This window comes from Anser anser (genome assembly GCF_964211835.1).
Source record: "Anser anser genome assembly, chromosome: 6".
NCBI classification, from domain to species: domain Eukaryota; kingdom Metazoa; phylum Chordata; class Aves; order Anseriformes; family Anatidae; genus Anser; species Anser anser.
In genome coordinates, this window is record NC_139726.1 from 23,807,890 (window position 1) to 23,822,428 (window position 14,539).

A 14,539-nucleotide genomic window follows, 5' to 3' on the forward strand; every position below is an offset into this window, starting at 1 on the left:
GGGGGAAAAAAAATCCATTTTCTTTATTCCTTTAGATTAAATACAATCCTGTATTTTTACACCAGTGTAGTGATACACATTAGACTGGAAGTAAGACTGTGACAGCTCTGGTTACTGTGTGCAGCTGTCACTAACACTAGATCTATCTTCACAAATATTATTACAAGTGTGTTCATCTGAGGTGTCCTTATTCACAACAGCTGACCTTCATGGCTATGTCTGACATCTAAAAAGAAAAGTTCTGCTTTACAACCTTCAGTGTGCCTTCAGTTATAAATTACTTGTAGAGTATTAGTAATAATAATTGATTTTAGCAGTAAGTAATAGAGTTATAAACAGCTCCCACTATTTAATGAAAGAAATGCTTCATCTTTGGGTTTTATTTATTAGTATTCAAGAGCCTTCCACATCCTCACTGAGATCAGTTATTGCTTAATTAAACTAGGAAAGATGGCCTGTCAATGACTCTTTGTTCAAAAAACATAAAAGATATTAATTATTTTTTCCATTTCTCTACAAATGTTTTAAGATTTGCTTGTTTTGCTTTTCTGTTGTGATCTCATTTGGATACAGACAGTGCATATGAATAATGAATTGTTTGAATTTTTCTTATATGTTAATAACAGGATTTTCATCTTAACATGGTGCATCAGTTACAAGTCAGTACAATCAATGAAGAGTTTTACCATGTGTTAGCCACACTAGAGCTCTCCTCAGTCTTTTCAAGAGACTGTCTAAGCATCTTTTTTGCTGCTCAAAACTAAACCCTACTTCATTTTTTTTTTAAATCCATTTTCTAGCAAACTAAAACAGCACCTGCAGGTCTATAACACATAACTTATGCTCACAAATGAGAAACTACAGACTAAAAAACTTCACTGGCAAATGGCCTGATGAATGATGCAATCATTCCATCAATAACGGCAGGAAGATTTCAAATAAACAATACCCAATTCAAATCTGACTGGAAAATGAAAGGAGCTGCTGATTTTATTTTGCCTTTTTTGTGTCACAAAGTAGTGATAACTGAAAAATAAAATTTGATGTCACATTATCACGATGCAAATAAAAACAGACTGTACACTTACATAAATGTCAAGGTTGAAATGCTGTCTGTCATCTCTCACCACTAGCTGGCACCATAGCTTTAAAAATGCAGTGATGTGTCCTGTTTATATCTTACTAATTAACAAGCCAGCTATATAATTTTCAACGGAAAACAATTATTCAAAGCAAATGAGAAATATTTGGAGCTATAAACTAAAATGAGTCTGAAAGCAATATTCTCAGTGATGACTGGTAAGATACATCCTGTAAAGGGAAATGGATAATAGTTAACAGACTCAGGGCTTGTTTTTATTAAATGAAAATAAACTGTACTGTGCACAGACAGAAGAGTGATATTTTTGCTACTTGCTGGGAGTTCAGTACAACATAGGAGTCATTATGTTGGATTATGAAGGGGATGAACCCCAGTAAATGGCCTACCTCACCAGGCTTTTTTTATCCTGTATTAACTCAATGGACACTTCAGGTTCATTGCTAGAGAAACTGCTTTATTGTGCTAGCTAATAAATAGCATGCAGTCTGCCTCCTTCACTGGCTTTCCTTTCTCAGACCAGACTGCTGCTTTCATTGTCTGCTGGCAGGACACAGATGCCCTTAGAGGCAAGTCCTAGGTTTCCATTCTCTAACTGCAGTGGTCCTGACATTGCAATAGACTTCATGGCTGCGTTCTACTCTGATTCTTTCAGGGTGTCACTGCGTACTGATCTGACATGCACTCAAATCCAGATGCAGACAAAGTTCAAAGCAGGGGAATCAGCAAGCTTGTCATCTACTGCTCTGCCTTAGAAGACAGCAAGCAAAAATTCAGGCAACTGTTGCCAACTGTCTGAATTTTATATTTATTTACAAGCTGAGGAAAGAAACCCATAAATGTTCACATAATACCAATAACAGAGCACTGTTCATGTACAGATACATCATATTGGTGGCTGATCTGTCAGCTGTGGTGTGAATAGACAATGAAATACTTCTATAGTGCAAGAAAATCCTCTCTAAAAATGAAGTTTTCTCCAATCATAGGGCAGATTCTCTGCAGCTGTCCAACCAAAGTGACTCTGAAAACTGGGACATAGAGAGAAGATTTCTATGTCTGCAATGGCAGTTACCTCAAGAGAACCCTGCTGTTCTGGCCTTGGCACCATTAAACAGCATAGCTCATAAAGTTATACATATTCTTTTTTTACAATGTTCCATACAACCAGAGAGAAGATAACATACACTTTGAACAGCAGAGTTACAAATTCTGCAGTTGAAATATCTAAAATATCTAGCTGATAGCTCTCTACTCACTACTATTCAATAGGTGTATTCCTTACCCAATGAAAAATAACAAAAACAAACAAACAAAAAAAAAAGACAACAAACACACAGAATAAGAGCCACTCACAGTTATGTAAAAAAAACCAAACCACTAATTCTCACTCTGAGAATTATACAGGTCACCTTCAATATAATTGACTTGGAAAACTAAGCACACCAGGATTTGGGTTAAAAAACAAAATTATAATATATATTCAAATTGGTATGGCACAAATTCTTACCTTCCAAAAGGAAAAAAAAATGTATCCCCCCCCAATTATATATATATATATATATATATATATGAAAGGAATGAAAGAAAAGGAATCTGAATGAAAGAAATCTATTTATGTCAAATTATTTTGGTATTTTAAATCTCTTGGAGTAATTTCATATTTGCTAGTGAATTTTATCCTTCACTCACATAGGCATTTTGTGTTTTGTAAAGAATTATTTCAATCCCACATTGGCTGGTATGCACATGGATGCTTCTTTGCTAACTTTATTTTAGAACAGAAAAGAAAAACTAAGAGACCATATTTGTTTCTCTTCTACTTCAAAAAAATAACATCTAAGGAACAAAGATAGGGAACACATTTGTTCTTTCATAAGAGGAAAGTTTATGTGGCAACACTTCTTCATTATATCTGAACCTCTCAGATTCCTGCCACTGTCAAGTTATCTTTGCAATGTTCACTCTGTAACCAGAGATTTTGAGTCTTCGCTTTGTGTAACAAAATCTGAAAACAAACACCAAATTAGTTGCCTCTAGTGTTTTTCCAAAGCCATGGGAGCAGACACCTTTTTGCCATGTGCTCCACAGCATAAACACATTGCCAACATCAACTAATCATAATATTTTAACAATATGGTGGGTTTGCCCTGTTCCAAAGTTGTTTTGAGGTCATTTTGGCAGTTCTGTAAATAGTCAACAGGGCAGCCCCTTGTAACTGAGTTAATTCCATAGAATTCAGGACAGACAGCAATGTGAGACAGAGGATCATAAATTGGAGAAAACCTAGTCTTCGCGAATGCAGCAGAGAAGCTTGTAACGGCTGCAGAATAATAAAGAAGTGTTAGAGTTAATCCACTGCTATCTGTCTTTATTTTGCTAACCCACTCAAGTGGACACCACAGCGTTGAGACTACATTAATCAAAATTTGGAATGACCTGCTTTTCATTGCAAACTGCAGTTATCTTTCTTTACTGATTGGCCTTGACCTGTCAGCTGCATTTGGTACTGCTGACCCTGGGGGTTCTTTTGAAGAGCCTGGAGTACTATCAAAGGTTGTCTGACTCTGTTCTTGCTTGGCTTAATTCATATTCTACTCAACATACCCATTTTATTTCCAGTAGAAATTGCTCATTTAATTGCATTGTAAGTTTTATGGGGTATGCCCCAGGCTGCGTTCTTTATGCCAAGCTTCTCAGTATTTATATGTGGAATTGTGAGAAGAAAAAAAAAAAAAAAGAGCCAAAAAAACTCATTCACACTGCTAGACCAGGCTTCATAATACCAGCAATTCTCACTGCTTTAAATTGTATACAAAGCTCTTTGGGGAATAAAACAAATGTATATATCACTGTCCAAGGTTCATTTGACAAATGCATTGTTTTTTAACTTAATACTTTCAAGGTATCATCCTCTTTTTAGGAATGTAGTAACCCTTTCTTCAATTCTAGTATACATTAAGTCTGGTAAGAGACCTATAGTACAACTTTGCATCTAAGCAGCATCAAAGTTGGTTGGATGAGAGCCTTAGTACTACAGACCCAACCCGTTTATACTCAAGATGATAACATTATTTCATATAATACTGTTGCAGTAGAGTCAAAAGTATTTAATTTCTTCCTTTTACTTTGCAAAAGGGATTCAGATCTGGCATTCACAGCTCTGAATCTTCCCAAAGAAATACAGAAAAGGTGTAGTATAGTATAAATCTAGCATATTTGTGATGTGTGCCAAAACATACAAGATTTTAAATCTGATGCTGCTTAATATATTTGATTAGTTAATCTAGGTATGAGGAAATAGCTTTGAATATTATGCCACACATAAACTGACAGACTAATGCTACCACCAGCTTTATTAGTAAAAGACAAATTGTACTCCTACAGCTAGCATTTAAGTTTGCAAGTCCATTAGATCTCTGTCAAAATGAGCAGAAACATTACCGGATTTAGGAATGTAGTATCTAAAGAATCACACAAGGTAAACTATTTTTTGTACATCTCTTGAATTAAGAGATTATTTTAACAAAGAGGACTGAATTTACGGCTTGAAATATTTTACTTTGCAATGGAACTGATATATTAAAACACCATCATTGTGATTATGGAATTATGATAATTTAGATTAGATCCATCATTCAGCAATAATGTGGATTCTTGGTCATCCAATCAGTTTTAGAAAGAAGGATTCCTTCTTTATGAAGTACCAACTGCAATGGAATGCTGTGCAAGGATTAGAAATCTGCATACAATTAGTAAAGTCTCAGATTCAGACCTCAGAGCAAAATACTAATGTGGCGTTGCAAGTAAAATATATTTATTACACTCATTAGCCTTTAACACTTATTTAAACTTACTCAGAGCTACGTCAGCTATCTGATTTTAAAATCAAGAGAATGAAGAAAAATATATGTGATAAATATAAAAATAAAAGTATGATTGACTTTATAAAATTTTTGAAAACAGATTTTTTTTTTAAACAGGATAAAGAGGATAACAATAAGAATTGGAGATACAATCAAAAATTGAAAATAAAGGGAAGGTATAAAAAGAACTGGGCTGCAGTTCATCCATGAGTAAAAACAAAGTAATAGACAATTTCTATCAAGACGTCAGAAAGCAAACCTGCAAACAAAACTACTCCAGATTCTGGAAAACGCAGCTCTGAATCTAAATTTTGTGAGACAGGACATATCACTAATATAATGGATACAAGGTTTTGAGGAGAAGTTTTAGACTACTGTATAAATATATTTGAGCAAAGTACTCAGAGAGTTTATTCTGATGTCGTGTGCTCTAAGTTGATTCTAATTCCACTTGAATTATCATCAGCTACCTTATCTGTAAATACAGTCCCAGTAAAGTTCAGAGTCTGAAATTCACCAAGCATTCATATGGAAAGAAAACAAAGGGGTTTGTTTCTTTCTGTAAACTCCCCCCATTAAATTCATCAAGCCCCCTTTTTGAATTTCATTTTCCTTTACTATATGTAATTATTAAGAACAGAAAATTAAAAAAAAAAAAAAAGGAAGAAGAAGAAGAAAGGTAAGGTATTTTCTGATTAGCTAACAGCTAATGACTTTTTTTCCTTACTGTCACCTTGACTTTCTTTTCTGAACAAAGTCTGCCTGTTGAGCAGTAAGTGCTAGGGCAGTATTGCCAAAGTGACAAACAAACTGCATTAATATTTTAACATTCAGCTTAATTGCAATAGTAGCACACACATTACAACAACTAAAAAATCACAGTGTTTTTTTTTTAATGGAGAAAACATTGCTTTCCACTTTTGATGAATGTCACAAATTACTGTTAACAACATGTGGCACCAGAATAGAAATGAGCCAACAGCTGCAGAGATTTAAGTCGTTTGCACACTGCCTTTGTCTGACACCTCCCCTGCTGGAACTTATCATCTTCAGAAAATAGTAAGGAGAGAGGAATGTGGGCCTACATGTCAGCCACTTCACTATCCAACACATTAGATTTAGGGATGTAGGAAAACACCCTCAATTACCACAGCTGAAGTCACAACCAATCTGTCAGTGAAAACAAACAAATAAGCAAACAAAAAAGGTATTCAAATTCAGCATTATGAAAGCAGTGTTTTGACTGGTTTTATTAGAAAGACGTAGTTTGTTTTTGTTGTTGTTGTTTTCCAGGAAGTATCGATGAGCAATTGTGTATTATTCTAATTTTTCATAATACTCATAATTCCGTGTGTATTTATGACCCAGTTCCTCTTAAAACAGTCAAAGCACTGCTGGTTGTCACAGCAAAGACAAAACTCTAGCCTATTCCTCTTCCCACATCAGCATACTAGATTTAACCTTATAAGACTGAATTGTGATTTAGAAGTAACAAGGTGGCAGTCCTACAGTCTCATGTGGATTGCAAGTTTCCTATACTGTCCTCAGTGGAAGTAGGAATACTCACAGAGCTCTAGGAAGAGTAGCAGTGAATGGTATAACCTCAGGAAGGCCTCAGCAAGGTCTGAGGAAACTTCTGCACTGCTGGCATTCCTACAGCGGTTAATAATGTTGGTTGTTCTGGCATACTAATATCATTTATGTAAGGCGGACAAGAAAGGAACATGATCCCTGATATTACAAACTGAATGTTTGTGGGACTGTTATCAAACAAACAAGAACTGGCAGCATGTAGTAGTGACACACTCATTCCAACCAAAAATGTGCATAATACCAAAATATTCCCTTCTCCTATTTACCCTTCAAAGAGAAGTAATTCAGCAACAGCTGTTTGGTCCAATAATTCACTTCCAGTAAAGAAGACTGCAACTGTAGACATACAGAGTCATGGCATGGGTCATGGTAGAATGGACTAAAGCTTATGTTCTATTCTTACTGGAACACCACTTAAATAAAACCCTAACAATGGGGTGAAACGTACAGTTATTTTTCTCCTTATGTACTGCAAAATTCCCTCAGCATCCTAAGACTGTGCATGTAAACCACTTGGCAACATACGTGCTTGTGTTTTAGTGTAGACAGGATCTCAGATAGGTATTCCACACATATACACACACACACTCAGAAATGGTTGGATTCAGAAGATGGAGCGTAGGCAAATTTTAGAATCAATATTGACAGATCTATTTCAAAGGTCAAAACAGAAAAATCCACCTCATGTCACTGAAGTGAACAAAACAGAAAAAGGCTGGTGTTTCAGCAGTGCTGCAGTCATGTATAATTTAATACGCCATGACTGGCTAATAACACTCTCCTCTGTGTTCCTATCACAAGTTTTGCAGTAATGGCCAAGATTTGTGGTTTCCAGCAGCCAGCCTGGAATACTGCCTCACTGCTCCAGGCCTGATACAGTACTCCCAGTTTTCCACTGGGATGTGTTATGTAATTACATGTCTGCTTAAACACTTGTGAAGGTATTAAGCTTAAAAAATAAATAAAATTAAAAAAAAAAAGGCAAGACAAAGTCTTTGTTTGGGCACGGGACTACAGAATGGAAGAAAAAGTAACTTTACTTCAATTGGTTCTGTAACAAAGGGGAGGGAATGAAAATAACGTGTGCTGGAGGATTAGCATATGTCTGTATGGGAAGGTCAAAGAAGTAGCTAATTCTTAGATAAAATAGCAGCTTTAAACATGTTTTAGAGAAATAGCCAGCTGTGTGTTTTCTATAATTATACTACAAGCACATTTCTTGATTTTTTAATAAAATATTGTGTACTGGGAGACACTAAATATATATTAGAAACCAAACAAACCATTTTTACCATTGGAAAATCTGTAGTAAAACTACATCTAGTATTTGAAATAGTACAGCCCTCTTTGTTGAGTAAACCTACAAACTTCTAAGTCACAAAGTCCAAGGTGATCCTTCCTCAAGTTGGTCCCACTGCAGTGAAACAAACAGATCCATTTATCTGCATGTTTTGTATACTAAGTCTCTGAAATTGCACCCAAAAAGAATATGGAAATGGGTAATATCTGCAAGTACCTTAGGACTGCTTAGATTTTAGGCCTCCTCCTTAGTCAACATAAAGTCCAAGGAATGTACATTAGGTAAGAATCTGATTCCATCACTCTAAATCCTTCATCCAGAATTTTTTATACATTTTGGGGACATTGTGACATGGTTTGTTTAAGTCCCTTAAAGACCACAAATTCAAACTTCAACTTTTGACTTTATCTGGTACAAGATATTGTAACCAAGGCCTCTGACATCTGGATAATACAGATTGATACAATACATGTCAAATGCAGATGAAATAGCTACAACATAATTATGTTTGCAAACATTAAAAAGGTGCTAGTGTCTATATTACATTTCAACAGGTTTCAGAGGAGGTCAAATGATACTCCACAAAAAAACAGTCATCTGTCATTTTCCCCAAAGTAAAATGGCAACATTTAAAATGTGAATTGCTCCCATTTACATGACATCACTCCTTTAAAAGTTACAGCCTTAAACATGAATACCTTTTAAAGTATTAGACAGTTTACCTTATGTTAGACTTCTCTTGCATAATCTGCTTATATTACCAGCCTCTTACTAACACATAGAAAATGATTAATTATATGTCCAAGGAACTCAAACCATGTGTGTCCCGAAGGCAGAATGTCATCACGTTATATATTGCCATAAACATTTCTACTACTCAGCATTTTCCAACTGTGTTTATTGCATTCACATGACCTACAATATTTGGTAAACAAGTGTGTACAGCCATTTCTGTGATGAACATTCTAGCATTACAGTGCATTTTTTAAATTTGTATCACAATTTTCCATGGAATACATCAGTTCATACATTTGAGGTCTCTGAATGTACAAATGACTACCTGTCAGCTGCAGTTTCCTCACCTTAGGCTATATTTTCTCAGTAGTTTCAATATATTTTTCTTAATTAAGTGATTTAATCAGCCACAATGAGTAGGTTGTTTCTTGACATTCTGTAGAGTTTTATTCTACTTACCCAGCATCTTCACTGAACTCCTGGCACTGATCAGTACAATCATTTTAAATGTAGCAGGAAAGAATTAAAAGATACTTAGCAGAAACTATCACAATGCTTATGATACTGGTTTAAATTACAACCGCCCATATTTTAGGGGATATTATTTTGTATTTAGCAATATCTATTTGTAACTTAATACAAAATTTCTTTGTTAGGAAAGAAAGAAGAAAGATACATAGCTTGTAAAAATATTTACGTAGACTTTAGATATATATATATTTTTAACAGATATGACTTAATGTTCCAGATGCAAACATTAGAGCTTGCGGTATTACCGCTTGGAATTTAAATTTATTTTGGCAACTTTTGAAATGCATAACCTTATTCACACATGTTTCTTGCTGTCCTTATACAGAGGACTGTACACATGTTCTTGCATTACAGTAATCTAAAAATCTCAAATACAAATAAATGTTTCTCAGCAGCAACAGTAAATAATTATGTAAAAAAATCAATTCTATGTCTTTTCAAATATCTGATTTCCCAGGGAGGTGTAATAGTCAAAATTGGAGTACAAGATGTAAACAGATTAAAACACAGCAACCCCTCAAAAAGCATGATCCTAGCATCCTAAGCATAGCTGGGAGAGTAAGCACAAGAAAGGAATCTTTTATGTAGCTGCTATTAAAAAAAAACCAAAACTGTCTGTGACAGTCCTTGGCTATGTAGTTTTTAGGGTAGCCACAGTGTATACCAGATAAACAGTTAAAATTATGTTTGATATAAATCACAATCTGAAGAATGTGTGCAAATTCAATTTAGGAGAAAAAAAAAAAAAAAAGAGTGAGAGAGAGGTTTTCATGTTTAGCAGCCAGAAAAAATACATTTTGAGCTGCGCAAATCCACTGCCAGATGTAAGGCTAACTATTGGCTGAACATTGACCATGTGTTTGAGCCATGCAGATCTGAAAACCCCTCCCAGAGCCAGATCTGCATTGCAGTCAAGGAAAGAACAAGATTTATTTCCCCTGCCTTACTCTCTTGCACAGCTACATAGGCAAGCAGGAAATCCACCTGCAGTTCCTCCCCTTAATAAAACATGCCCAATAATACTTATTGTTTAGCTAGTAGTACAACCACTGCTAACTAGTGTTTTCCAAATCATAGGAAAAAAGAATGAACACTACGGTCAAGTAAAATTATATACTACTTTCAAGAATTTTGATCTCAAGAACAGCGGATATTACCTGCTATGTCCTTCATTTTTCTCCTTCCTCTATAAGATTTTTTCTTTCTGTAAAGAAAACATGTACTCTTATTAAAATTCTTTCTAGATAGCTTGTATTTCTTATGTTTCTGCATGCTGTGATGATTTTATTACATATATTTATATCTTAAAAACAACATATTCATTTTTATTTTAACTGGAGTTTTCAACATGTAGGTGGCTATTACAACAGGATTAAAGCTGTTGAAAAATGACTTTTTTTTTTCCCCTAATACATATGCTTCTTTCTGTTTGATCTAGATTTAAAGAAAATATGTTTGCTAACACAAGAAGTCTAGCATAAACAAGGTATGTTCCTTTTAAGAGAGCCCTAAATTTACCCTAGAGCCTAGTGTAAATCAAGCATCATAGACTATGTTAGACATACATTATTTTATCGCAAGTAAGCTTCATAAATGTGATCGTTGTCACTTTAACGTGACACCCTTATACTTTGTCTAGAGCATAATTGTGCTAGTAACAAAATTCCTAAGATCCAGACCATAAACGTAAATGAAATGTGCACAAAGTTACAAAGCCAGCCATGTTAAAATGGCATCTCAGCGAGGTATCTTTCCTTCCCTGCTAGAGCGTTTATTGTTTGGTTAGTCCTCATTATCATTCCCAATGATAATTCTTGTTTAATTTATGTCAGAAGGTTTCTAACAAGTAAAATTTTAAGAAAAACTGAGATAAAAAGATAGACAAAGCAGTTTATGGAATAAAATAGAGTCTAAATACATTCAGATTTAGTTAGAATCCAAAGAATGGAAAAACAATTGGGGGAAAAAAATGCTTAGGACTGTATTCATTTCTACAGCAATCCCAAATGCAGGATTATTTTCCATGGTACATATCTGGCCCACATATAAAATGTTCAAAAGAATAAACATTTTATAAGAGGATACAACTTGTAGAAAAAAATAATGCCACGTCCCTAAATAAAAACAAAATATACAAAGGGAAAGCAGTTTATAAGTATTTCTAATTGAGATTGTTGCTAATTGATCTGTCTCAATTCCTAGATCACAGCTCTAAGATGTAACTCTTGAGGAATATAAGTCATGCAAAAACGATCTAAGGTCTCTGACAGATGGAGTCTAATGTTACAAGATTTCGGTGTTATTTCCCCAATTGTTTGCTTGAGATTATTAAGCCTGTATTAGTCTGGTGGACAATCGTGTGTTTTTCCTTCAGATAAACTAGGTCAAAGACTGACATATTAGTTAGTAGAGTTAATGTACGGGACTAAATTGAAGCGGTTTACATATCTACACTCATTCGGTGACTTCAGTAGAAAAAAAGTAAACAGAGAGGGGAAATACTATCTCAAACCACTGCAACTAAGTCTTCCACAAACTGCTAGTGTTCTGGAGTAGAAAACACTTGAAATGGCACAATCTGAAGCGGAAAGGGTTAGTTTAGGTACACAGAGTATTATTAACAATTTCTGAATTAAAGCGAATACAGTAGCATAATCAGACTACTAATTCTGGTATCAATAATCAGGTTATTTGTTAAACGTATTTTCTAACTAATGACATAAATAGTATTCATGTAGCCTGTGCTGCACACGAGCACAGGAACTGCCAACCTGTTATCAGAATGTACATGAATATATTATCCTGTCTTTGTTCAGTGAAGCTCAGCAATTTAAACGAAGCGCAGAGGTGAAAACAATTGTTTCTAAATGAAGAAGGTAACAGAAGCTGCAGTTGCTTGCACAATAGTCAAGCATCTACAGTAACACCTATGTTTGAATATACTGTATTTCTAAAACCCAGAAAAAAAGAACAGAATGGTAAATGATCTTTAGTCCTGAAAATCACTTGAACATTTTAGTATAGAGCACGCAGGCCTTCTGATCAAAATTGCAGTTGTGTCCTTTTCAAGATAGGAAACTTAAATATATTTAGACCAACTACATTTACAAAACTACCATCACAATACAATCATTTAATTAATAATAAGTCAATTTGTTTCTGCAATCTAAGAGGCTTATGAAAAACATACTTCGTTCACTGAATGGATTCTGTTAACATTACTATTCTGGAGAGTAGAACTCAAGATCAATTTCATAGTCACATTCATAATCTCTGTGTAACAGTAAAAAAAACAAACAAACAAACAAAAGCAAACCTTTGGACAATTTCACCAATAATATTTCTTTACACAAAGAATCTTTTCACAATCTAAAACCATGTTAAGAGCCAATCAAAAATAAATAATTAAACAAACAATTAAAAGAAGAGGATGAAGAAAAGACTGAAATTTCAGCCATGAAAGTATATGAAAGTTAAAGGCCTTTGTCACATTTTTTGAACCAGGTACAATCTACTGTTCCTATGGCTTACAAAAAAAACAGTACATTTGCAAACACTGATGGAAAAAAAAAAAAAGGCATGTCAATCATCTGCACAGATAAGCAACGCTAGGTCTGCTAAATAATGTGAAACCACATATAATGATGAAACTACATCAGCCAAAATAGATAGAAGTGTATTAAATGCCACGTTTTCTCTTAAGGAATTGTGTGATCCAAGATGTGAAGCAATATTCTTCTGGGTACCAACCAACCTCAAAACACTTTACCAGCAGAAAATTGTTTGCCTGAAATCAAAAGTACAATTTTTCATCTAAGACCTCAGACTTGTTTGTGGACAATTTTCACAAGCAACTGTGACTCTGTAAAATAAGCAACTCCTTCATTTATTGGTTTGCCTTTTATGCTAGTGTAGCTAGCACAATATTATAAAATGATTACATTCTATACAGTTGATTACACACGGGGAAGGACGATCATGAACTGAAACTATAGAATTCAAATGGGATCTCCCTATGGCCGTGCAACCAAATCAGACTACAAGACTATCAGCCTCCATGACTGATACTTAAGCGGTAAACGAATAACATCAGACTAATGAAGGTATTCTTCAAATTGTGAGGCAAGTCCAGTATAAACTAACAAGAATCTTTGCAACTGACAAGTATTTTAAGACACACATTGCCAGCGCTGTTGTCTGTCTCACACTATTCAAGGGCAAGAGAACAAGGAACATAAGTGACACATACATGAATAATTTTATTTGAAATAAAAAGTTAAACTGTGCATTACACTTGGGGAGAAGAGATGAGGATGAGAAATCAATGGTTTTAGTTGTACCACAAAGATGATCTGGAGGTTGCTAAGATTTCCATGCAACGTTACGTTGTAGGAAGTCACCATCTTCTGACAGATTTAATACTTCAAAAACGTATTTCAACTGAGGTACAGTATAGTAGAAAGAACATTTCTAAACCTATTGTAAATATATCTACATATTTAAAAAATCTTTTTAGAGAAGTTAAACAGGTTTTGACGCTGTTGCATAAGTCAAAATAAAGGTGCTAACTTGAAACTCCAAGATCGTATTCTCCAATTTTTCTTTGTAGGAAATGTGGGTTAACGACACAGACACATGAATCTGCAGCTAATACTGAACTTCTAGTGATTTATAACCCTTTCAGCCTAGTGCTTCATATGGGGGCACCCACCTAAGGGCCTTTCAATGAAACCACATCAGTTGGTGTACTCATCTGTAATGCACAAATTTAATTTTTTTTTTAATGGGGGTAAGTGCCAAAAGCTGGGTTAGGTCATTGTTCTGAAATAATTACTGGAACCGTGAGAGGATAGGCATAAACAAGACTGAAGAAGGTACATTTTTATGCCTTCGTTTTCCTCATGTCATTTTCCAGATAAGGAAAAAAATGCTTATGTATGTGCTTAACTCTTTACTCTGCTTTATTCTACATCAAATTGTTGAAGAAAACCCCTTCTTTTCACCTCTGTTAGCTTGTGGTGACAAAACCCACTAAAAGATACAGGCGATGCCTCTGCTGACGAAGCTACAGAGAGGTTTGTCGAACCTCCCGGATTTGTTCTGGTACTCAATCCGAAATAATTTACGCTAACCGACGCCCGCTTCCAAAGGGTGCGAGCCGAGCAGCCTCTGCACAGCCATCTTTCCGCAGCACCCTCAAGACAAAAGCGACGCCAGGAGACAAAAAATCCTCCCCCGGCGGGCTCGGGGCCCCTCACGGCTTCCCCGGGACTCGCGCGGAGGTACGCCCCTGGCACCCCGCCCCCCCCCCTTTTTTTCTTTTCACTGCCGTTAAGCTCTGCGAGGTGCCTCCCTCAGGGGCAGCGCTTCGACGCCCCCCCCTCTCCCCACAGCCCTCACGGGCGCCTCTCTCCC

The 14,539-nt window shown here is 35.4% G+C and overlaps 1 protein-coding gene across 1 annotated transcript in view; it reads right to left on the bottom strand.

Annotated features, from left to right (window-relative positions):
- Positions 1–14,396, bottom strand: part of LOC310901464 (uncharacterized protein) — a 425,578-nt gene extending 411,182 nt beyond the window's left edge. Inside the window, exon 1 of the transcript XR_014585827.1 lies at positions 10,282–14,396. The gene's annotated coding sequence lies outside the window, so the exon portion shown is untranslated. The remainder of the gene's footprint in view (positions 1–10,281) is intronic.
- Between the last annotated feature and the right edge of the window lie 143 nt (positions 14,397–14,539).